Genomic DNA, 26,819 nt, shown 5'->3' with positions numbered 1-26,819 from the left:
GAATATATACAAACGGAAGACAGGCATATGAAAAGGTGCTCAATATCATTGATCATCAGAGAAATGTAACTCAAAACTACACTGAGATATCTCACTCCAGTTAAAATGGCTTTTATCTCAAAGACAGGCAATAACAAATGCTGGTGAGGATGTTGAGGAAAGGAAGCTCTTGTATACTGTTAGTGGGAATGTAAATTACTACAACCACTATGGAGAATGGTTTGAAGGTTCCTTAAAAAACTAAAAATAGAGCTACCATATGATTCCACAATCCTGATGTTGGATATATATTCAAAAGAAAGGAAATCATTATATCAAAGAGATATCTGCAATCCCATGCCTGTTGAAGTACTGTTCACAATAGCCAAGATTTGGAAGCAACCTAAGTGTCCATCAACAGATTAATGGATAAATAAATGTGGTACATATTCATAATAAAGTGCTATTCAGCCATAAAAAGAATAATGAGATCTTGTCATTTGCAACAACATAGATGCAACTGGAGTTAAGTGAAATAAGTCAGGCGTGGAAAAACAAACATTGTATGTTCTCACTTATTTGTGGGATCTGGAAATCAAAGCAACTGAAATCATGGAGATAGAAAGTAGAAGGATGGTTACCAGAGGTTGGGAAGGGTAATGAGGAGGTGGAAGGAAGATGGAGATGCTTAATGGGTACAAAAAATAGAAATAATGAATGCAAATCTAATATTTGATAGCACACTAGGGTGACTATAGTCAGTAAAAGTTTAATTGTACATTTTAAAATACTAAATGAGTATAACTGGACAGTTTGTAACACTAAGGATAAATGCTTGAGGGGATGGATACCCTATTCACTGTGATTATTACACATTGCATGTCTGTATCAAAATATCTCAGGTACCCCATAAATATATACACCGACTATTCACCCACAACAATTTAAAAAAGTTAAAGTCTGAGGATGGGAAGAGTCCACCTTCACAGGGGACAGGTAAGAGAATATTCCAGAAGTGAGATACTGAGGAGCCTTGAATAAGCTTTGCCCATTTACTATGTTGGCATGGCCCAACCCCGTTCCCAGCTACATGATGATAAGCACTATTGCTTTTTCAATCTTTGCAACATCTTCCTAATCACATGCACAGAGAGCAGAGTACAAGTACCCTGGCTTATAGATAAGCAACTTAGAATTGTAACATTTCAAAGCTGAGTTTTTTGTTATAAGGTATTGTTTTGTTTTGATTTTTATCCTCAGAAACAAGCCCCCTCCCACTTTTTTCCCAACAAAATCAGATGTTGAAACTCAATATGATTGAAAAAGCAGAACTCCTTTAGCTGAATTAAGGCAGCAGGGCTAGAGTCCCACTTCACTGTTTCCACAAAAACTGGGGCCTACAGAAACCCTCTACAGAGTCGTTGAGGTTGGGGAGCGCAGTTTGAACAGCACTGATCCTCAAATTGTACACAGCATGAAAAGGAAAGCTAGGAAGGTCGAAACACTTGCCTTAGTTCATACAGCAGAGCTGGAACAAAAACGCAGGCTTCCTACCCCGACTTCACTATTCTTTCCTCTGTGCCGTGCTGCCTTTCCTCTACAGCAATCACATCCAAGGGTTTGGCACCTTCCCACTGTGCCCAACATTCTTTGATAGGGCAATCTAACTCTGTCCTTAAATAATTTGACTTTTACCTTGATTCTCTATACTCAATGTCTGTAATTTTCTGGAATTGGAAACTGTTTGAGATTAAAAGAGATTTCTGAAAGTAAATCCTGTGAGCAATTTTGACATTTGTTAGAATTATTGATGGAGAGTTAAGCTGTATAAAGGAAGGCCATTGAGGACCACCGCTATTCTAGAGCAAAAGCTGCCATTAGCTGAAATGTTTCTCACCTCTTCTGTCCCACCACGTTTGACACATTACCACCCGAGTGTCCTATACCAAGGCAAGGAGCCCATATTCCTGTTTAAACAAATTACCTGCTCCTCTGTGTTTCCTAAGGTCTATTCTGTCTCTTGTTTGTTAAAAGGATTAATCTGTATCTTGAAAACAACCACACAAGGTAAAATACTACTCATTTTAAAGACTGAGGGGAAAAAAAGCTAGACTCAGAGCTTCTAAGCGACTTGCTCAAACGTACAGTTAGGATTTGAATAATTTTTTTTTTTTTTTTTTTTTTTTTTTGAGACAGAGTCTCACTCTGCCGCCCAGGCTGGAGTGCAGTGGCGTAATCTCGGCTCACTGCAAGCCCCGCCTCCCGGGTTCACGCCATTCTCCTGCCTTGGCCTCCTGAGTAGCTGGGACTACAGGCGCCTGCTATGACACCTGGCCAATATTTTTGTATTTTTAGTAGAGACGGGGTTTCCCTGTGTTAGCCAGGATGGTCTCGAACTCCTGACTTCGTGGTCCGACCGCCTCGGCCTCCCAAAGTGTTCGGATTACAGGCCTGAACCATCGCGCCCGGCTGATTTGAATAATTTCTGTATGGTTACCAAACCGTACTACATCATACTGTTCAAGCGGGATAACATCAATTAAATCAAGGAGCATTTCCATCCTTAATGGGACGGAGTCATGTGTGTCATTCGGTGCCCACCTGAGCTCTATCATCCCCTGTGGGTGGGGGAAGGTATAGAGGGGAGACTTAAGTCAGACTGACTACTTTAGGTTATGGCTCTGCCATTTCCCCACTGAGTATATTGAGCAAACTGTTTAATCTCTGTGTTTCTCAGTTTCCTCATTTAACAAATAAGATAATGGTACCAACTTCCTCACATTGCTATAATGATTAAATCAGAAATAATTAGAGAAGTGCCCATAACATCAGAAGTACTAAAAATGTTAACATTATTATTAAATAATCCGATTCCCATCTGAGCAGACCCTTCCTCTACCCCTACTCGTTTTCTGACTGCAAGGCAGCCAAGAAATCCCCACAGTGACACAGACCCTCTTTGGGGTTCATTTAGACTAATGCAAGTTGCTCAGTCGCATTAGTCTATTTTTTAAGGTATAGTAAATTTCACACTAATTTTGAAAGTTTGTGAGGAAGATGAAAATCTATAGCGTTACATGTAGTTAAAAGCGTTTTTAATTCCCAGACAGGAGTTAATGCACTCCTCCATCTGTGTCACAGGCTCATTTGATCATCATAGATACCTTCTCCAATGCATACAAACACCCTTACTGTACCATATGACATATTTTACAGGATCTAACATGAGGCAATATAATCCCTCATTTTTGCATTAATTTTCCCAAAGCAATGTACCAGGGTGTCTGGTTTTTAATAGCCATTTAATGTCTTTTCATTTGAAAAAAGTAATACATGTATCAAAACCTGTCATAAACTATCACTAACCTGCTCAGCTGTAAATAGAACTTGACCTAAATGTTAGTAGGGTGGAAGAGGAAAAGAGTTATCTTGTCCTTAATACAAATCTATTACCCTCCTAAGACGTAAAAATTATCACACATTATGAAAGAATAAGCTTCAAACTAAGAAAATTTTTTTGGATTTCTGTAAGAGTTGCCTACAAAATGAAGTATTTTGGCCAAAAATATGTCCTTTGCTAAAATTACATTAAATATACCTATAAGAAGAAACTGGCAATATTGCTGGGATGTTGGTACATTGATTAGATGTCTGCATGTCTGATTTATGAAGTCTAAAGAGCAATGCACCTTGAGTGTCTAAAAAAAATCTGTTCATAAAGTATTCTTTAAATATAATTAGGTGTTGCTAGCCCATTTTGCTCAGTTTTATTACGTTTGATCTGTCCATAAATTCACTCTAATGCCAAAAGAACATCCTTAAAAGCAATACACTGAGTTTAGTAATTAGTGGCAATTTCAGACTGATTTCTAATGTGGTTTTCTTTTTTTTTTTTTTTAATTTATTTATTATTATTATACTTTAAGTTTTAGAGTACATGTGCATAACGTGCAGGTTTGTTACATATGTATACTTGTGCCATGTTGGTCTGCTGCACTCATCAACTCGTCATTTACATCAGGTATAACTCCCAATGCAATCCCTCCCTCCTCCCCCCTCCCCATGATAGGCCCCGGTGTGTGATGTTCCCCTTCCTGAGTCCAAGTGATCTCATTGTTCAGTTCCCACCTATGAGTGAGAACATGCGGTGTTTGGTTTTCTGTTCTTGTGATAGTTTGCTGAGAATGATGGTTTCCAGCTGCATCCATGTCCCTACAAAGGACGCAAACTCATCCTTTTTTATGGCTGCATAGTATTCCATGGTGTATATGTCCAATCTGTCACTGATGGACATTTGGGTTGATTCCAAGTCTTTGCTATTGTGAATAGTGCCACAATAAACATACGTGTGCATGTGTCTTTATAGCAGCATAATTTATAATCCTTTGGGTATATCCTCAGTAATGGGATGGCTGGGTCATATGGTACATCTAGTTCTAGATCCTTGAGGAATCGCCATACTGTTTTCCATAATGGTTGAACTAGTTTACAATCCCACCAACAGTGTAAAAGTGTTCCTATTTCTCCACATCCTCTCCAGCACCTGTTGTTTCCTGACTTTTGAATGATCGCCATTCTAACTGGTGTGAGATGGTATCTCATTGTGGTTTTGATTTGCATTTCTCTGATGGCCAGTGATGATGAGCATTTTTTCATGTGTCTGTTGGCTGTATGAATGTCTTCTTTTGAGAAATGTCTGTTCATATCCTTTGCCCACTTTTTGATGGGGTTGTTTGTTTTTTTCTTGTAAATTTGTTTGAGTTCTAATGTGGTTTTCTAAGACCTCTGTGAAGAACAAGAGTCTGACTTATGAAATTTTAGCAATGTTAAAACCACTTGATAGATCATCTAAAATTGGTTTCAGTCTTAGATTTGACTAAAATTAGCTATAGATTTATGCTATGTGATGGTATAATAATATCACCACCTGCATTTTCATTTGACTTAGCTTTCAAAACATGTTCATATATATTCTGTGGCTTGATTCTAAGAATAGTTAGAATGCTTAGCCATGAAGGGAGGTGTCATTATCTTCAGTAGATCAAAGTTTGGAGAGGTTAGTTGACTTGCTTAAGGGCACAAAACTAAAATCCAGTAGTCCTGGTGTATGGAAATTGACTATTTTTATTATAACCTGATGCTGCTCTTGACTCTGATATCTTTATGACATTTCTTGAAGTCTTTGAATCATTCTTTAAGACTCTATTTTAGGAGGCATACTCCATTCTAACTTATAACTTCTCCCTCAGAATTGCTTGTCTCAAGCAATTTAGCTGTCTTTGAAGTAACAAAAATATGGAAGTCATCTAATTTTTCTGTTAAAATATCACATAGTCATTACATACAAAAACTGTAGAAGAGATATGCTTTATTCATATGCACAGAGCTCACTAACAAAGACAGACCACATACTGGTCCTTGAAATAAGCCTCAAATATTTCAAAAGACTGACATCTTACAAAGTGTGTATCGTGACCATAATAAAAGACATTTTAAAAACAAGAATGAAATATCTATAAACACTCTATCTCCACAGCTATCTTTTAAAGTTAAACAACATTCTTCTAAATAACCCATGTGTCAAAAAGGAAATCCCCCCAAAAACTGAAATATTTTGAACTAAATAATTTAAAAAACAACATACCAAAACGTATGGGACACAGCTAAAGGCAGTGCTTAAAAATGAATTTATAGGTCTAAATGATCTAAGAACCCATCATCTAAATTTCACCTTTAGAATCTAGCAAGAAAAAGAGCAAATTAAATACATAGCAAGTGGAATGAAGAAAATAACAAAAATAAGAGAAGAAGTCAATGACAAAAACCCAGAAGTCAATAATTAGGTAATAAAAATTGATGAAGAAAATAAGAAACACAAATTACCAATATCAGAACTGAAAGACAGAATATGAGTAAAAATCATATAGATATTAAACAGACAATGAGAATATTGTAAAAACTTTATGTCAATAAATTCAGTAATGGATAAAATACATCAATTCCTTCAAAACCATATATTATAAAAACTAAGGAAGAATTTTTCTCTATGTATATATATCTTATATATATTTTATATGTATGAGAGAATAGATTTATATATATAGATATCTTGCATATACATATGTAATCAAATATCTTCCATAAAGAAAGCTGCAGGCAGAATTTTTAAACTAGAGGATTCTAGCAAACATTTAAGGAAAAATATGTTAATTTTAAACAAACTGTTTCAGAAAAGAGGAAGGAACACTGTCCAATTACTTTATTTGGCCACAAAACCATGATTTCAAAACTTGACAAAAATATTACAAGAGAAGAAAAAATTCAGATTAGTATCCCTCATGAATGTAGATGAAAAATATTTAACAAAATATTAGCAAATAAAATCTAGAAATGTGTAAAAAGATTAATAGATCACGATCAAGTATCATTATTCCACGAATATAAGGCTGATTTAATTTTTGAAAATCAGTCATGCAACTGAACACATTAAAAAATAAGGGAGAAAAATAGAATATAATCACCTACATACATGTAAAGAAAAAAAGCCACTTAACAAAATTCAACACCCATTTGTGCCATAAAAAATAAATTTCTTAGCAAAATAGAAGAAAACATCATGAATCTAATAAAATCAAAATCTACATATGAGCTTGTAATATTTAATGCTTTCTCTTAGATAGGGATTAAGCTTGGTATATCCACTCTCACCACCTGTATTTAACATTGAATTGGAGGATTTAGATAGGTCAATAAGGCAAAACAATGAAATCGAAAGTATTAGAAAGGAAAATAATTAAATTGCCTTTTTCCACAGTTGACATGAGTATTTATGTGAAAATCTTAAGGAATCTTCAAAATAAGCATAAAAGCTGAAAACTAAATTCAACAAGCTCACAGAACATAAGCTCAATATAGATAGATAAATTATGTTTCTCACTACTAGCAGTAAAAAATTGAAAAATGAGATAAACAATCAATTATAACATCAAAATCAAAAAATTTTTAGAAATAAATTTACCAAAATATTTTCCCGAATACTACAAATATTGCTGAAAGAAATTAAAGTATAATTAAAGGGGGGGGGCGGAGCAAGATGGCCAAATAGGAACAGCTCCAGTCTCCAACTCCCAGCGCGAGCGACACAGAAGACCGGTGATTTCTGCATTTTCAACTGAGGTACTGGGTTCATCTCACTAGGGAGTGCCGGACAATCGGTGCTGGTCAGCTGCTGCAGCCCAACCAGCGAGAGCTGAAGCAGGGCAAGGCATCCCCTCACCTGGGAAGTGCTAGGGGAAAGGGAATCCCTTTTCCTAGCCAGGGGAACTGACACACACAACACCTGGAAACCTGGAAAATCGGGTAACTCCCACCCCAATACTGAGCTTTAAGCAAACAGGCACACCAGGAGATTATATCCCACACCTGGCCGGGAGGGTCCAACGCCCACGGAGCCTCCCTCATTGCTAGCACAGCAGTCTGCCATCTAACCACAAGGCAACAGTGAGGCTGGGGGAGGGGCGCCCGCCATTGCTGAGGCTTAAGTAGGTAAACAAAGCCACTGGGAAGCTCGAACTGGGTGGAGCTCACAGCAGCTCAAGGAAATCTGCTTATCTCTGTAGACTCCACCTCTGGGGACAGGGCACAGCTAAACAACAACAACAACAACAAAAAAAAGCAGCAGAAACCTCTGCAGACGCAAACGACTCTGTCTGACAGCTTTGAACAGAGCAGTGGATCTCCCAACACGCAGGTTGAGATCTGAGAACAGACAGACTGCCTGCTCAAGTGGGTCCCTGACCCCTGAGTAGCCTAACTGGGAGACATCCCCCACTAGGGGCAGTCTGACACCCCACACCTCACAGGGTGGAGTACACCCCTGAGAGGAAGCTTCCAAAGTAAGAATCAGACAGGAAAACTCGCTGTTCACCAATATTCTATCTTCTGCAGCCTCTGCTGCTGATACCCAGGCAAACAGGGTCTGGAGTGGACCTCAAGCAATCTCCAACAGACCTACAGCTGAGGGTCCTGACTGTTAGAAGGAAAACTATCAAACAGGAAGGACACCTACACCAAAACCCCATCAGTACGTCACCATCATCAAAGACCAGAGGCAGATAAAACTACAAAGATGGGGAAAAAGCAAGGCAGAAAAGCTGGAAATTCAAAAAATAAGAGCGCATCTCCCCCTGCAAAGGAGCACAGCTCATCACCAGCAACAGATCAAAGCTGGATGGAGAATGACTTTGACGAGCCGAGAGAAGAAGGCTTCAGTCCATCAAACTTCTCAGAGCTAAAGGAGGAATTACGTACCCAGTGCAAAGAAACTAAAAATCTTGAAAAAAGAGTGGAAGAATTGATAGCTAGAGTAATTAATGCAGAGAAGGTCATAAACGAAATGACAGAGATGAAAACCATGACACGAGAAACACGTGACAAATGCACAAGCTTCAGTAACCGACTCAATCAACTGGAAGAAAGAGTATCAGCAATTGAGGATCAAATGAATGAAATGAAGCGAGAAGAGAAACCAAAAGAAAAAAGAAGAAAAAGAAATGAACAAAGCCTGCAAGAAGTATGGGATTATGTAAAAAGACCAAATCTACATCTGATTGGGGTGCCTGAAAGTGAGGGGGAAACTGGAACCAAGTTGGAAAACACTCTTCAGGATATCATCCAGGAGAACTTCCCCAACCTAGTAGGGCAGGCCAACATTCAAATCCAGGAAATACAGAGAACGCCACAAAGATACTCCTCGAGAAGAGCAACTCCAAGACACATAATTGCCAGATTCACCAAAGTTGAAATGAAGGAAAAAATCTTAAGGGCAGCCAGAGAGAAAGGTCAGGTTACCCAGAAAGGGAAGCCCATCAGACTAACAGCAGATCTCTCGGCAGAAACTCTACAAGCCAGAAGAGAGTGGGGGCCAATATTCAACATTCTTAAAGAAAAGAATTTTAAACCCAGAATTTCATATCCAGCCAACTAAGTTTCATAAGTGAAGGAGAAATAAAATCCTTTACAGATAAGCAAATGCTTAGAGATTTTGTCACCACCAGGCCTGCCTTACAAGAGCTCCTGAAGGAAGCACTAAACATGGAAAGGAACAACCAGTACCAGCCATTGCAAAAACATGCCAAAATGTAAAGACCATCGAGGCTAGGAAGAAACGGCATCAACTAACGAGCAAAATAACCAGTTAATATCATAATGGCAGGATCAAGTACACACATAACAATATTAACCTTAAATGTAAATGGACTAAATGCTCCAATGAAAAGACACAGACTGGCAAACTGGATAAAGAGTCAAGACCCATCAGTCTGCTGTATTCAGGAGACCCATCTCACATGCAGAGACATACGTAGGCTCAAAATAAAGGGATGGAGGAAGATCTACCAAGCAAATGGAGAACAAAAACAAGCAGGGGTTGCAATACTAGTCTCTGATAAAACAGACTTTAAACCATCAAAGATCAAAAGAGACAAAGAAGGCCATTACATAATGGTAAAGGGATCAATTCAACAGGAAGAGCTAACTATCCTAAATATATATGCACCCAATACAGGAGCACCCAGATTCATAAAGCAGGTTCTTAGAGACTTACAAAGAGACTTAGACTCCCATACAATAATAATGGGAGACTTCAACACTCCACTGTCAACATTAGACAGATCAACGAGACAGAAAGTTAACAAGGATATCCAGGAATTGAACTCATCTCTGCAGCAAGCAGACCTAATAGACATCTATAGAACTCTCCACCCCAAATCAACAGAATATACATTCTTCTCATCATTCCTTCAGAAGGAAACAACCAACAAAGTGAAGAGACAACCCAGAGAATGAGAGAAAATATTTGCAAACTACCCATCTGACAAGGGATTAATAACCAGAATATATAAGGAGCTCAAACAACTCTACAAGAAGAACATCTAATAAATCCAATTTAAAAATGGGCAAAAGACTTGAAGAGACATTTATTAAAAGAATATATACAAACGGAAGACAGGCATATGAAAAGGTGCTCAGTATCATTGATCCTCAGAGAAATGTAACTCAAAACTACACTGAGATATCTCACTCCAGTTAAAATGGTTTTTATCTCAAAGACAGGCAATAACAAATGCTGGTGAGGACGTTGAGAAAAGGAAGCTTATTCCAAAATTGACCACATAATTGGAAGTAAAGCACTCCTCAGCAAATGTACAAGAACAGAAATTATAACAAACTGTCTCTCAGACCACAGTGCAATCAATCTAGAACTCAGGACTAAGAAACTCAATCAAAACCGCTCAACTACATGGAAACTGAACAACCTGTTCCTGAATGACTACTGGGTACATAACGAAATGAAGGCAGAAATAAAGATGTTCTTTGAAGCCAATGAGAACAAAGATACAAAATACCAGAATCTCTGGGACACATTTAAAGCAGTGTGTAGAGGGAAATTTATAGCACTACATGCCCACAAAAGAAAGCTGGAAAGATCTAAAATTGACACTCTAACATCACAATTAAAAGAACTAGAGAAGCAAGAGCAAACACATTCAAAAGCTAGCAGAAGGCAAGAAATAACTAAGATCAGAGCAGAACTGAAGGAGATAGAGACACAAAAAACCCTCCAAAAAATCAATGAATCCAGGAGTTGGTTTTTTGAAAAGATCAACAAAATTGACAGACTGCTAGCAAGACTAATAAAGAAGAAAAGAGAGAAGAATCAAATAGACACAATAAAAAATGATAAAGGGGATATCACCACCGACCCCACAGAAATACAAACTACCATCAGAGAATACTATAAACACCTCTACGCAAATAAACTAGAAAATCTAGAAGAAATTGATAATTTCCTGGACACTTACACTCTTCCAAGACTAAACCAGGAAGAAGTTGACTCCCTGAATAGACCAATAGCAGGCTCTGAAATTGAGGCAATAATTAATAGCCTACCAACCAAAAAAGTCCAGGACCAGATGGATTCACAGCTGAATTCTACCAGAGGTACAAGGAGGAGCTGGTACCATTCCTTCTGAAACTATTCCAATCAATAGAAAAAGAGGGAATCCTCCCTAACTCATTTTATGAGGCCAACATCATCCTGATACCAAAGCCTGGCAGAGACACAACAAAAAAGGAGAATTTTAGACCAATATCCCTGATGAACATCGATGCAAAAATCCTCAATAAAATACTGGCAAACCGGATTCAGCAGCACATCAAAAAGCTTATCCACCATGATCAAGTGGGCTTCATCCCTGGGATGCAAGGCTGGTTCAACATTCGCAAATCAATAAACGTAATCCAGCATATAAACAGAACCAAAGACAAAAACCACATGATTATCTCAATAGATGCAGAAAAGGCTTTTGACAAAATTCAACAGCCCTTCATGCTAAAAACTCTGATTAAATTTGGTATTGATGGAATGTACCTCAAAATAATAACAGCTATTTATGACAAACCCACAGCCAATATCATACTGAATGGGCAAAAACTGGAAAAATTCCCTTTGAAAACTGGCACAAGACAGGGATGCCCTCTCTCACCACTCCTATTCAACATAGTGTTGGAAGTTCTGGCTAGGGCAATCAGGCAAGAGAAAGAAATCAAGGGTATTCAGTTAGGAAAAGAAGAAGTCAAATTGTCCCTCTTTGCAGATGACATGATTGTATATTTAGAAAATCCCATTGTCTCAGCCCAAAATCTCCTTAAGCTGATAAGCAACTTCAGCAAAGTCTCAGGATACAAAATTAATGTGCAAAAATCACAAGCATTCTTATACACCAGTAACAGACAAACACAGAGCCAAATCATGAATGAACTTCCATTCACAATTGCTTCAAAGAGAATCAAATACCTACGAATCCAACTTACAAGGGATGTAAAGGACCTCTTCAAGGAGAACTACAAACCACTGCTCAGTGAAATAAAAGAGGACACAAACAAATGGAAGAAAATACCATGCTCATGGATAGGAAGAATCAATATCGTGAAAATGGCCATACTGCCCAAGGTTATTTACAGATTCAATGCCACCCCCATCAAGCTACCAATGAGTTTCTTCACAGAATTGGAAAAAACTGCTTTAAAGTTCATATGGAACCAAAAAAGAGCCCTCATTGCCAAGACAATCCTAAGTCAAAAGAACAAAGCTGGAAGCATCACGCTACCTGACTTCAAACTATACTACAAGGCTACAGTAACCAAAACAGCATGGTACTGGTACCAAAACAGAGATATAGACCAATGGAACAGAACAGAGTCCTCAGAAATAATACCACACATCTACAGCCATCTGATCTTTGACAAACCTGAGAGAAACAAGAAATGGGGAAAGGATTCCCTATTTAATAAATGGTGCTGGGAAAATTGGCTAGCCATAAGTAGAAAGCTGAAACTGGATCCTTTCCTTACTCCTTATATGAAAATTAATTCAAAATGGATAGGAGACTTAAATGTTAGACCTAATACTATAAAAACCCTAGAAGAAAACCTAGGTAGTACCATTCAGAACATAGGCATGGGCAAAGACTTCATGTCTAAAACACCAAAAGCAACGGCAGCAAAAGCCAAAATTGACAAAAGGGATCTAATTAAACTAAAGAGCTTCTGCACAGCAAAAGAAACTACCATCAGAGTGAACAGGCAACCTACAGAATCGGAGAAAATTTTTGCAATCTACTCATCTGACAAAGGGCTAATATCCAGAACCTACAAAGAACTCAAACAAATTTACAAGAAAAAAACAAGCAACCCCATCAAAAAGTGGGAAAAGGATATGAACAGACATTTCTCAAAAGAAGACATGCATACAGCCAACAGACACATGAAAAAATGCTCATCATCACTGGCCATCAGAGAAATGCAAATCAAAGCCACAATGAGATACCATCTCACACCAGTTAGAATGGCAATCATTAAAAAGTCAGGAAACAACAGGTGCTGGAGAGGATGTGGAGAAATAGGAACAATTTTACACTGTTAGTGGGATTGTAAACTAGTTATGGAAAACAGTATGGCGATTCCTCAAGGATCTAGAACTAGATGTACCATATGACCCAGCCATCCCATTACTGGGTATATACCCAAAGGATTATAAATCATGCTGCTATAAACACACATGCACACGTATGTTTATTGTGGCACTATTCACAATAGCAAAGACTTGGAATCAACCCAAATGTCCATCAGTGACAGACTGGATTAAGAAAATGTGGCACATATACACCATGGATTACTATGCAGCCATAAAAAAGGATGAGTTTGTGTCCTTTGCAGGGACATGGATGCAGCTGGAAACCATCATTCCTAGCAAACTATCACAAGAACAGAAAACCAAACACCACATGTTCTCACTCATAGGTGGGAACTGAACAATGAGATCACTTGGACTCGGGAAGGGGAACATCACACACCGGGGCCTATCCTGGGGAGGGGGTAGGGGGGAGGGATTGCATTGGGAGTTATACCTGATGTAAATGACGAGTTGATGGGTGCTGACGAGTTGATGGGTGTAGCACACCAACATGGCACAAGTATACATATGTAACAAACCTGCACGTTATGCACATGTACCCTAGAACTTAAAGTATAATATTAATAATAATAAAAAGAATAATTAAAGAGATAATATATGATCATAAGTTGGAAAATTCATTGTTAATGTATCAGTTCTCCCCAAAGTGATCTATAGATTTAACAGACCCCAACAAAACCCCAGCATATCTGTTTTTGAGAATTTGGAAATAAAATGCTAAAATGTATATGGAAATGGAAAGATTCTAGAATACTTAAAACACTCTATAAAAATAACAAGATTGGGCCAGGAGCGGTGGCTCACACCTATGGGAGGATAGCTTGGGCCTGGCTGGTGCAGGTTGCAGTGAGCCAAGATTGTGCCAATTCACTGCACCCTGGCAACAGGGTGAAACAGTCTCAAAATGAAAATAATAATAACAAAATAAAATAATATTGGAGGATTAACACTGCCTAATTTCAAGATTTACCAACAGCTGCAGTAGTAGTGATACTGATACAGCTAGAGAAAAGAAATAATTGGAATAGTAGAAAGTCCAGAAATAGACACATGTGTATAAATAACTTTAATTTTTACAAAAGTACCAAAAAATTCAATTAGGATATTTTCAATAAATGATCCTGGAACAATTTTATAAACGTGAGAAAAGTAATACTGCACACAGAATTAATTTCAGCTGAACTAAAACTGTAATGCTGCAAGTAGAACATATAAAAGAACGTTAACGCAAACTTGAGGTATAGAAAAACTTCTTAGAAGTATAAATAAGCACTAAATATAAAACAGAAATTGGTAACTGGGAATTCATCAAAATTAAAAACTTGTGTTCTTTGAAAACCTTTAACAAAATAAGAAGGCAAGTCACAGATTGACTTTGCAATGCACACTTCTGATTTGTATCACACTCACATGCATGCACACACACCAATCCAAAAAATCAGCAATAAAAATACAATATAAACAAAAAAGGTCAAAAGACTTGAATAAACACTTCACCAAGGAAGGTATTCAAATGACGAATAAGCACATAAAACTGTACTCTACAGCATTAATTATAAGGAAAATACAAATAACAAATCAAAATCAGATACCATTTCATACACTTGAAAATGGCTGAAATTTCTAAAGACTAGTTATACCAAAGTGATGGAAGGGATGTGGAGCAACTGGAACTTTTACACATTGCAGAGGATGATGTAAAATAAAATCAACTTAGGAATGCCTAGTTTCTTGCAAAGTTAAGCCTACATGCACCCTATGATTCAGTAACTTTATTCTTAAGTACTCACCAATGAGAAATAAACATATTTTCCCAAACAAATGTATATAAGATTTTTTTCTGATAACTTTTTTCATACTAGCCAAAAAATGAAAAAAAATCCTTCAGGAGAATGAATGCACAAATTATGGTATATTGGAATAATGAACCACTACTGCATGTGACATTCATAAACATTACGCTGAGCAAAATAAACCAGGCACAAAAGAGTACATACTGTATGATTTCATGTATATTAAGTTCAAAGCAAGAATAATTTATGATCATCAAAATCTGAAACACTGTTGGCTATGAAGAGTGGAGATTGACTTGAAGGGGATATGAGAAAGCTTTTTAGGGTGATAGAAATGCTCTATATCTTAGAGTGGTTAAGTGTTTTCATTTTTAAAAATTCTTTTAATTGTAAGCTTAAAATATATGCACTTCACTGTAAATCATACTCCAATAAAAATATGTAAATAATAAAATACAAATATATGCAGAAAAGTGGTTCATCTCTACAATCAAATACATAAGGGCCTAAGTAGCATGTTGAAGAAACAAAAGGTTCTTTCGACATTAATCCTCACCACAAAGACCAGGCCTCACTTCTCAAACCTGCTTGGAAATCCTCTAGCTGATGCAGAAATGTCTTCTTGATTAAAGACTAACTGAAGTTGTCCAAGGCTTCACTGTCATACAATTGGAACAAAACTACAATAAGTATTCAAAAACATACTTGTTTCAGTACTGTATGTTTGCTGTACGTCTCTAATATACAAGAATTCTTCCTTCCCAAGGATCACATCTCCTCCTGTTCTCTTAATGGAATCACTTCTCACCACCTCTAGGACTGTTATCTTTCCTTTTGCTCACATTTTCAGTCTCTTTCTCTCTACTGGGTCCATCCAACCTAAACAATAAGCATATTCACATCTTCCATGTTGTAAATAAAAAACAAACAAATAAATGAACAACAACCTTCAGCCATCCTTCCATGGTATTGCCTCCTCCGGCTATTGCACCTCCCAGCTAACTCTTGAAAAGCATCATGGAAACAATTCTCTCTACTTCTCCATGAGTCCATTCATCTCCAACCTCTCACCATCCAGTTCCAGCCTCAGTACTCTACTGAAATTTCTCTTTTATTGGGCATAAAAAGTATTTGTGTAAAACCTTAATCTTCTCCAACCTATCACTGCATCTGAAACCATTAACTACTTGGCATTCTTTAAATCAGTCTATTTACTTCCACGACAATGTGACCTGCTGGAGCCTCTCTCTGACCACAGCTACTTCTGTCTGGGTGGTCACATGATTAAGACTCATCCAGAAAGTTTCTTTCTTGGGAACTGGAGAGAGAACATGGAGTCTTTCATCAGGCCTTTATAGGCATTTCAACAAGAAAGTGACAAAGTTCTTACTTAAGTAGTCAAGTATAAACCCTGTAAAAGTTGAACAGTGAAAACGTTTTCAGGGGTGAAAAAATAATGCAGACAAGAGGAACAAGAGTGGAAATAAGAGACCAGAGGGCCACAGAGAGAGGGCTGCCTTTTTTTCTGATTGATTTCTAGGTTGAAAACTGGGGCTACTGGGAGTTTTATCTGAAGGGTATTAAGATACCGATTTAAGTAGATTTCCTTCTTTACAAAGAAGCCCTAACAAAGTCCTTTACCGGCCCCTCTCCTCTTTTCAGACTTTTCTTCCCTGTTCTTCTAACTACCAAATCAATATGTCTGCATCTATCTTCTATTCTTTGCATTAATTCCTATTTGTTTGTTGACCAGTTGGGTCTATATAACCACTAACATCTCAAATTCAATATTTTCAAATTTATCTTCATTCATTAACTATAATGTCCCCTCAGTTTCTCATAGAATATTTATATACAAAAGCAATATTCTCCTAATTATACAGACTGGACATCCGGGTTCACCCTTCATTCTTCCATTTTTTTGGTCACACATCTCTAACCAGTTTATAACTTTACAATTCCTCTCATTCCCATACCTCCTACCTCCTTTCCATTCCCAGAGCTACCACCTTAGTTCAGGCCCTCATCAGTGTTCCCTTGAGGTTATTATCTGGTTTTTTTATTTTAAAAATACTAAAAATATTAACCATTTTATGTAGGTTCTGTAATATTTTAGATACTGTACTATACATATTAAAAAACAAATTCAATTAATCCTCACCACACATATTTACACTTCACTATTGACATGGCTGCCAAGCTGTTCTCCCTTCACTAATTGTGCAAAACTCTAAATGCATCCTTCTTTTGTAGTAAAAGTAAGAATTTTAAGTTTTAATGAATGTTGCACTGGGAGAAAATAGACTAGAACATAGATGTTTACAGAATTAGACTCCTCCCCTCTTTTCCCCTTTAGAGTATTTGATCTAGTGTGATTCTCTTCACACAATGGAACTTCATTTGATTCTAATTCTTGCATAAAAGCCCATTACTTATTCTTCAAGGCACTCAAGTGAAATGGGTGTGGCATTTATAATTAAAATTTAAATTAGCATCACACTAAAGAGAGCTGCAATTTCATTTTCCTATATCTTAAGGTACTCTTTAAGTAAATCCATAAAGAAATTATTTCAAAATACCTAATAGCAAGACATCTTTTAAATTTTTCTGCAAAGATAGAGTACATTCCATATAATTATAGGTAATATAAGCCACCAATAAGGAATTTAAATATCCAGTTCAGTTCTTCAAAAATTTGCTATTCTTATTGTGGAATACCAAATTATACATGTAAAGTCTCTTCTGTTTAAAACTAAAACATGCTTAGTATCGACAAGCTCTGAGAATAAATAATCACAAAAGATAAAGTTAATAACTTGATCTATAGCAAGTCCAAGTATTGGTGTAATTGAAATCATAGGAAGAAATTAAGAAGGTAATATGAAATTTTTTATACCTATAATAACCACAGGGGTAAAAATATACAATGTCTATCCATCAAAAGTTCCTTCTCACAAAAGAAGGTAAACTATCTCTTCAATAAAACTATATTAAGAATAGGACTCCAATTATACCTGTGTTTGTCCCCTGACATAGTCTAGACCATTATTGAGGCCTTGACTACAGCTATAAAGCAAAGACCCAGAAGAATGTTGTGGGAAATTAGAAAGACTATCTTTGACACCACAGATCGTGGGACCACAATCTGCTATTTTCTAAAACACTGCAGATTTTAAAAACACAACAACAACAACAATTAGAATATCCTCTGAGTGAACTTTGGTGCCTTTGGAGGAAGAAGGACATGAAAGGGGTATCCCAGAGTGCATACACTTTCTGAATATCCCCAATACTCAAGTCAATGTAATGCCAACCACAATATTTGCATTCCACTCTCCCATCCTCATCTTCTCTCAGAATGAATGGAAAGACATGATGTGGCACAGCCATAATGTGCCATACAGATACCCCCTTCAGGACTAAGTCACTCATCCCTTCAACTTTCAAAAATGTTGCGTTGGCTGCCAAGAGTTCATAGCTGACTCACTCCCTGAGAGAGGTTCATGGTCAAGCGCTCATTCTCTCTCTTCTGCTGCTTTATACATCCAATGACTAATGGATGTGGGGGTTCAATTGCTTGAACCCCTTGCTTTAATACAGGGACCATATTGGCATCAGAGTTTCCTGTGAGACTGGTCGAAGACTCTATTGCAAATGCATTGCAGCTCAGCTTTTCCCTCTACCTAATCCAAAAGAAGTTCAGCATATATTTCTCTGTCTCATAGCCTACTTCTCTGGGAATCTGACCTAAGAAAATTGATAGCAAGGGAGCACTGAGGAAGTGACTCCAGATAAGTTACTTTATCCATGTCCTCAGTTAGATGGGAAATGAGGACTTAATCACTGATGCTATGTAGAAAATGGATACTCTGTGGTTTTGTATTATAGCAGTGTGATTGTTAATGTTTTCACTGGTGGTAGACGGGGATGGGATACGAGTAGAAGGGAATGAATTAGTGCATATATACTGTATCTCAGATATTTGAGAGGTTCATGGGAAGAAGTGATTCATACTGTGGAATACAGTAACTGTTGCTAGGGCCTCTTGATGCAGTATAGAAAGACAACAAAAGTTAAGAGTGATTAATTACTAATGTAAAGCTAAGTTGAAAGACAGCAGACCTCCAATGTCACCATATAAATCAATTCTTCCCTCTTGCTGCAGATTAAGAAAAAGCTGAGCACCAGGTCCAGGAACTAATCATAAGAGTTATAAATCTCCAGAAAAAGTTGAATTCTCAGCTTGGGCAGGTTGGATTTGCCAAGACCAAGGCCTTAATTGGGAAAAATAGGACTATGAGTCATGGGATGGGACATTTGGATTAATTCACCTGAAAGTCATGGATCCCTAGATTCTCCTGAATCCTCTAAGGTTGCAAAAGTAGCTCTCTCCTTCTTCTTGGGGCTAGCACTTCATCCTTGCTTGAAGACAATATGGAGGCTTCTTACTTGTATGAAAATCTTTGCATCCACCATGAAAATCTACCACAAACAACCTCCTGGACCTCCCCAACAACTAGAGTAAAGTCATAGCATTCTCCAGCTAAGAAATGGCAGGGTCTGTTAAAGGAGGAGAGAGACTAGATGTTGAAGAAGCTGTAAGACCTCACCAATATGTATGCACAAGTAGGAATTGGGAGAGCACCTATGGACTGGATTCTGTCAGTGCTAGATCAACAGAGAGGTATACAAACTTAAACAGAGGAGAATGTATCATTATGGGACACATTCCTTCTCCAGTGATATTAAATTTAACACCTGGCAAAGACCTATAGGAGGCATGTTAACACAAAACTAGAGTAATTCTTAAAAGGTTGAAAATTTATAGTCTGCACTAAGAAATAGCATTGAAAACAGTAGAGAAAGGGATAATAAGTCTCAGAAAAGTAGATGTACTTGAGTGAATATACTATATAGTGCCAGAAAACCTGTCAGCTAAGAATATTCCATGGGAGTACACACCATTCACCAGTGAGATAAGTAAGGTGATTGTGAGATTCTCAGCAGCATTGTTGAGTCTCTCAGTGATACCTATCATCTATATGTCAGGGATGTTACAGAACTAGGCTCTGATAACAATGGCAATAATAGGATCCCAAAAACAATTGAGGTTAGGTAGTAGTGTTTAATCATCAGAAACAATGTGGGTGCAATTACCATAATAAGTCTCAACATTGGAGTGGCAGCCATGGAGGCCTAACTTAGAGCTATGAAGATGGCTAATAGAATGCAGTTCCTAGAGGCAAGCAGATGCACACTGCTCCACAGATATTGTTTAATTTATACAAGTGAAAGAAATAATGGATGATTAGAAGGTTGAGGACAGCCTTCCCAGTAAGATTCACCAAGTCTGATCTAGGTGCTGCTGCTGCCAAATATCCAATCTGCCAGCAGCTGAGACAAAGGTTGAACACCTGATACAACAGCTTTCAAGAAGATGGACCAGCCACTTGGTAAAGATTGATCACGTTGGATTTTTTTCTGCTCTAGAAAGAACAATGCTTTATTTTAATTGGAATCAAGACAATTTTTGATATGTTTACCTTTCCCACCCTCATAATTTTAGACAAAGGAGTCTACTTCATCTTAGTGGAGATGCAGCATTGGACCCATGGGAGTACACACCATTTACAATTTAACCTTGTATACCCCTCTACTACTCCTATCACAACAAAGCCCAGAAGATTCCAATCTGCTTATATATATGTATGTATATATACATACACATATATTATATATACACACATATATGTGTATATATGTACATATATACGTGTACAGTAAATGTGAATATGTGCATATATACACACACGTATATACATACACATATATATGTATGTGTGTATGTATGTGTGTGTATATATATACACACACATACCCTTCTAAGGCATATTTCAAGTACCAGGTTATAAATGATACCCTAAGAAGAAGAAGTCTCATAACTCAGAATGCAGTGTATGCCCTAAATTCATGACTATCACATGGTACTGTGCCCTCAGTAGATAAAATACATGAGTCTGGGAACCAAGGAATGGAAGTAGGCATGGCCCTACTTATTACCACTCTCAGTGTGTTCCACTGGAGTATTTGTACTCCCCATCCCTACAACTTTGTTATCTGTCATTATATAGGACCTAGTTACCAGAGGGTGTCGCCTTCTATCAGGAGACACAGTGGAAAAATCATATGGTTTTTGACGTATGGTTGCACCTGGCCACTTTAGACTTGGCAGGAGGAATTGACTCTGACCCTGAGAAGAATGTAGGGCTGAAATCACATGAGAGGGACAAGGAGAAATACATTGCACCCAGATAAGCCACTGAGGAAATGCTTCATAACCCTGCTCCAATTTGATTGTAAATGAACAAGATGGCAAGATGACCAAAGGTCCAGACACTTTAGCGACAAGAATTTGGATTACTCCATCAGATAAGCCAACTAGATCAGCAGAGGTGCTAGGCATAGGTACCGGAGCATCTAAAATGAGAGGTGCAGGAGGGAGATGATGAGCTGTGACCTTGAGACAAGCTGCAATTACAGGGACTCTGGTTAATTTCCATAACCTTTATGTAAGTTTCCCCAGGAAAAGAGACCAGCCAGATTCTCAGAGAAGCCATCCTCAGATGTTGTTAACTTGCCACATGAAGCAAGTAGATTTGAATGGCACACAGGGTGGACAAGTGGATGTCAGAGTATGATGCCTTCAGGACCAAAGGGCTCATTCCCCTGAATCAACCTCTAGGAATGGTCCTCAACTGAAGGGAATCTTGGTTCTTGGATTGGCACATATACCAGTTCACAGTTTTTTTTCATTCTGTTTCTGAATATGCCCTAGTTTTGACTTCAGGTCATGTGACTTCAGATCTATAAAATATGAATGTATTTTCACAGTGTATTATAGGTATCAAGACAGATAATGGGAAACAAAGGATAATAACAGTTATTGCTGTTTAATATTTGCTTGCTCTTTTCCAAGCACGATGCTCAGTACTTAAAAATTCATCTTCCTTATGCAACAATCCTCTACAAAATGTACTATACTTATTCCTGTTGTTGAGAATAGAAAACTGTGGTCTAGCACAATTACGCACATTTCCCAACACAACAAATTCTAAAACTGGTAGTACCTACATCTGAAGACAGACCATGAAGCTCCAAAGCCTTAACCTGATATCATTATATTATACAGATAATCTGAAAAATATAGAATGTACATAATTATATCAGGGAAAACGTAATTTGAATTTAAACTGTCTGCGGATCCATTTAACTTTAGCATTGAATATACAAAATATAAACATTCTATATATTCTCCTGAAAAGGCTCTGTGTTGACATATTGTACGGAACTTAAATCATTCTTGATGGATCCTCATTATAAATTGTGTCTTCCTGACAGATTCTCCATTTCCCAGCTGTGTTTCGACTATGGAACTCCATCCTAAATGAGAGGTTTACTAGCATTTAATAGAACTCTCATTCAGTTGGTGTAAACCTTGGAGTTAAGCAGTACAGAAATGCCTAGCCTTGAAAATACAAGGTTTGTGAAATAAATTTTTTTCACAAAATTCTGGTCTCCTCTGTTCACCTCTTCTGTGCTACCTAATGCTTCTTTTCTCTGCCTCAAGTTCCCAGTAGACTCAGGTCTTACCTGACCCACTACGACTTTCGAGAAATAATTTGATGACAAGATAGGTTATAACAATAACTGATTTACATACTTTTCTGATATAGTTGGAAGAATTTGAGAGTAACAAAGTATTGGTATGCTGAAAGGGAGAAGGATAATGATGTTTTGATTTGTTTTCCGAGTCTTACCAAATAAGTAAAATTATTGTACATCTCTTAATACACTGATTTCCCTTTACGCTATTTTCTATTCTCTAAAGCAGTGGTACCCATCCCTGGGCCAGGACCAATACTGGTCTGTGGCCTGTTAGGAACCAGGTCGCACAACAGGAGGTGAGCAACAGGTGAGTGAGCGAAGCTGCATCTGTATTTACATGACTCACATTGCCGCCTGAGCTCTGCCTCCTGACACATCAGCTGCAGCGGCATTAGAGTCTCCTAGAAGTGTGAACCCTATTATGAACTGTGATCTAAGTTGCACGTGCCTTATGAGAATCTAATGCCTGTTTGTCTCCCATCAGCCCCAGATGGAACCCTAACAAGCTCAGGCCTCCAACTGATTCTACGTTATGGTGAGTTGTATAATTATTTCATTATATATTACCATGAAGTTATAATAGAAATAAAGTGTACAGTAAACGTAATGCACTTGAATCATCTTGAAATCATCCTCCATCCCCAGTCTGTAGAAAAAATGTCTTTCATGAAACCAGTCCCTGGTGCCAAAAAGGTTGGGGGCCACTGTTCTAGATGTTCAAGTTTTACTAGTGGGGCAACTTGAATCCACTTAAACTATAAAAGTGAAAGTATAAAGAAAATATTTTAATTTTTGGAAGGGGATTTGAGGTAGGAAAGATGTGTTTATATTTTGTATATTCAATGCTAAAATTAAATGGATAAGCAGATAGTTTAAATTCAAATTGTTTTCCCTGATATAATTATGTACATTCTATATTTTTCAGATTACCAATATAATGATATCACTATTGAAAAATAGCAGCAAAAACAAAAAAAGTTTAAAAATTTTATTATACAGCACTTCAGTGTAACTCCAATATGTCCTTTACGTACAGATACAAATAGATCAATTGAAGCTAGAGTTGCATCACCAATTTCTTGGCCAGCAGAGGGCAACACAGAAAAGCCCCTTCATTCTTGCTCTGCATTTAATCTTCCTAATCTTTTGCTGGGTTTTTTGAAAGCTTTATAATTCTGTATTCATTTTTCACTCATAATGTCTTTTTCATAGATGACCCCACTGATAATGTGGAATAATTATCTGCATGTTTGGGATAATTCATAGTCCTGAATAAGTAAGAGAATGGGACAAAAACAGGTAGACATTTTTTAAAGTCATTTTCCCTATTAACACATACTCTCTTTAAGAGAGTCTTCAAGAGAGCATGTGTTAATAGGCTAAACATACCTATCTCTCTATAAGAGAGAAGGCAGGCCAGGTGCCGTGGCTCATGCCTGTATTCCCAGCACTTTGGGAGGCCGAGGCGGGCGGATCACGAGGTCAGGAGATCGAGACCATCCTGGCTAACACAGTGAAACCCCGTCTCTGCTAAAAATACAAAAAATTACCCGGGCGTGGTGGCGGGCGCCTATAGTCCCAGCTACTCGGGAGGCTGAGACAGGAGAATGGCGTGAACCCTGGAGGCGGAGCTTGCAGTGAGCCCAGATCGCACCACTGCACTCCAGCCTGGGCAATGAGCAAGACTCTGTCTCAAAAAAAAAAAAAAAAAGGGAGAAGGCAAGTCTATCTAATAGAGAAGAGGCAAGTCTACCTAAGAGAAGGCAAGTCTACCTAAGATTCAGCAGAGAAACTCCTAGTTATCATGGTCTGGTTACTTTTTGGACAAGCTGACCTGCTCTCCCTTTATGAGTTTTGCCTCAAGTAAGTAAGCCTTGTCCTTTAACCTGCTTAGGAATCATGGACAGGGTCACAGGAAGAAACATAAACATTGAATCGTGTTAAACTCTTCACCCAGTTTTTCCTCTGATCTCCTTATCGTGACAGTGTCAGAGACCTCCAAACTCTGAGATGCAGAACTATTGCAGTCTACCCGTCAGCACTTAGGATTAGCCCCCTTTGAAAGCAGCTGTCAGAGTAGCCATGCTGGCTGCTGTCTTCAAGAAAAGTGCAATTATATATTAGTATAAATAAGTTCATACTTTCAAAAACAGGTAAATCAATGATGAGTACTGCTTTACAAAGGCATTTAGCATAATTTTCCTGAAAATAAAATGTTCGTTCCCTAGAGAATTTAACATTATGGTTAACTTGCAGATATTATTCTATTTGACCCTTTGTATATCTGAGAGTAAAAAAAAGAAAACATGCTTTACGTGGCATAATAAACAAAACAGAAATGTCCTACATTTGCCAAAGAAGAAATAGATTTAATGGCAAAATAGATAAAACATGAGGAGTTACAGTTTTAATTTAAGGCCACTGCCCTGCTGTGGTGTCTTTAGGAACTGTTTGGACTAATATTTTTCTTTTTTTTTTAATCCATGAATTTCCTACCAGGCTATTATTTCAGGCAGAAGCCAAGAAACATTGCCTACATTTTTTTTGTCTGTTTTTTGTTTTTTGTTTTTAACAATTAAGCAGTGCTTGTTAATCAGATTTTGTTGACAGCTTTCCAGGACTGTAATTGAGGTTACATAACCTTGCCTTCATTGATAAATGCAATTGAGACACTGTGTCTAGATGAGAGATATTCCGATCACAATTTGGAGGGGAGATATCTATTTAACAAATTCAAAAATATTGAACCATATGCTGACATTAGAGAGACAGCTCAATTTCCTCTGTACTGTTTTACTCATATCAAGCATAGCATCTATTAAAAAGAATTTTTATGAGCCCAATACCTGCATGGTAGTCAACACAGAGTAGGTTATTGATGATGATGAAGAAGTGAAAGATATATTCAAGGGGAAATCTAGCTAGCTAGAAACCTGGATTTGAATTCAAAAGCTTTAAAAATACTGACAATATGGAAATACCAACAAATATTTTGTTTGCAGCAAGAAGTGACTCTTTGATGTCTACTTCATGAAATTCAGACCCAACAATAGCCCTGCTCCTTACCATACTTTTCTCTGTTCCAACCCAGATACCTCTTTACCTCTTTGCTTGGAAAGAATGTACTTTCAAATCCTCCCTAGCAGACCATTCCTGTTGCAATACTAAATCTTATAATTCTATATTCATATTTCCCCAAAAGATGCAAGAGCTTATGACGGCAGGTCCTTTTTGATTCATCTTCACATTTCTTCTGTGCAACCTAGCTAAGCACCCAAAGGCACCTTAAATAACAAAAACAGCCTCCTGTGCTCTGCTCACAATAATTTTATTTTTTTGTGTCCCATAAACATTTTGTCTAGAATATTCTCTCTGACCAATAATAATACATATCATCCCCTCTTCTTTAAAATATCAAGAAAAATTATTGCAGGAACTATTTTTTGTATTAATAATGTCAAACACAGGAAACTGCTGTATTGTATCCCATCAGAACCATTTTAATTCACCGAGGTTTCTTCCTTCCCTCCTCCTCCTCCCATACCTAATATATGTAAGCATTCTACTAGTTTTGCAGTGAAGAGAACAATAGCATAAGACTTGCCCTCAAGGAACTCACAGTCTAGTGAAAATAGAAGAGAAGGCAGATACAGGCACTAGAAATTCAGACCAGACTGGATGGTGAGGGAGAGAAGTATTGGGAAAGCCAAGCCTTTAGGCCTCTGCACAGATAACCACACGTTAAACTCACACAAACACATTTGGTCTGAAACTGAACTTCATTTATCCTGCAAAAGCTGCTCACAGTTCTGTAATTAACCCAGAGGAAACCCCCTAGATGCCAAATGTTTTATAGATAGTTTAATTAGGGCACAAGTAGCAACTCGAGACAGGAAATATATCTCTCAATCAGGAAAGAACAGAGACATCCTTCAGATAGCCTAAGGCACACAGCAAGAACAGCAAATGTAAACACAGTCACATCAGTGCACTGGGATTACTCCACTGAATTTTGTGGGCATGTTTCAAACCCAAGCTTGGCTATCTGCTATTGTCCATGACAGTCCTGCCCCATCTTCTTCCAGAGCCAATTGCCAAGTCCTCAGGACATGCAAACGAATTGCAGGAGTACTGTAAGCAAAAGGTAACTAAGATAATCCTGCTAGTACTCAAGAATATTAAAAAACAAAACAAAAAAAGCCCGTCTTTCATGTTTAGAACTGATGTTCTACTTTCCCTTCTGTAGGATGCTGGCTTTGAATTGCTATTCTGGAGGAAGTGATCGATTTTGTGTAACTGCAATCTTTTTTCTATTCCTCCTGAAAACCAATTGTTTTCCTCTGGCA

At 37.7% G+C, this 26,819-nt stretch overlaps 1 protein-coding gene across 1 annotated transcript in view; it reads right to left on the bottom strand.

Annotated features, from left to right (window-relative positions):
- UNC13C (unc-13 homolog C) overlaps positions 1-26,819 on the bottom strand; it is a 690,142-nt gene that overhangs the window by 653,778 nt on the left and 9,545 nt on the right. The window lies entirely within an intron of this gene.

Source organism: Theropithecus gelada, chromosome 7a, assembly GCF_003255815.1.
Source record: "Theropithecus gelada isolate Dixy chromosome 7a, Tgel_1.0, whole genome shotgun sequence".
Lineage (NCBI taxonomy): Eukaryota > Metazoa > Chordata > Mammalia > Primates > Cercopithecidae > Theropithecus > Theropithecus gelada.
The sequence above is the reverse complement of the archived record's forward strand: the minus strand, read 5'-3'. Positions and strand labels throughout refer to the sequence as shown.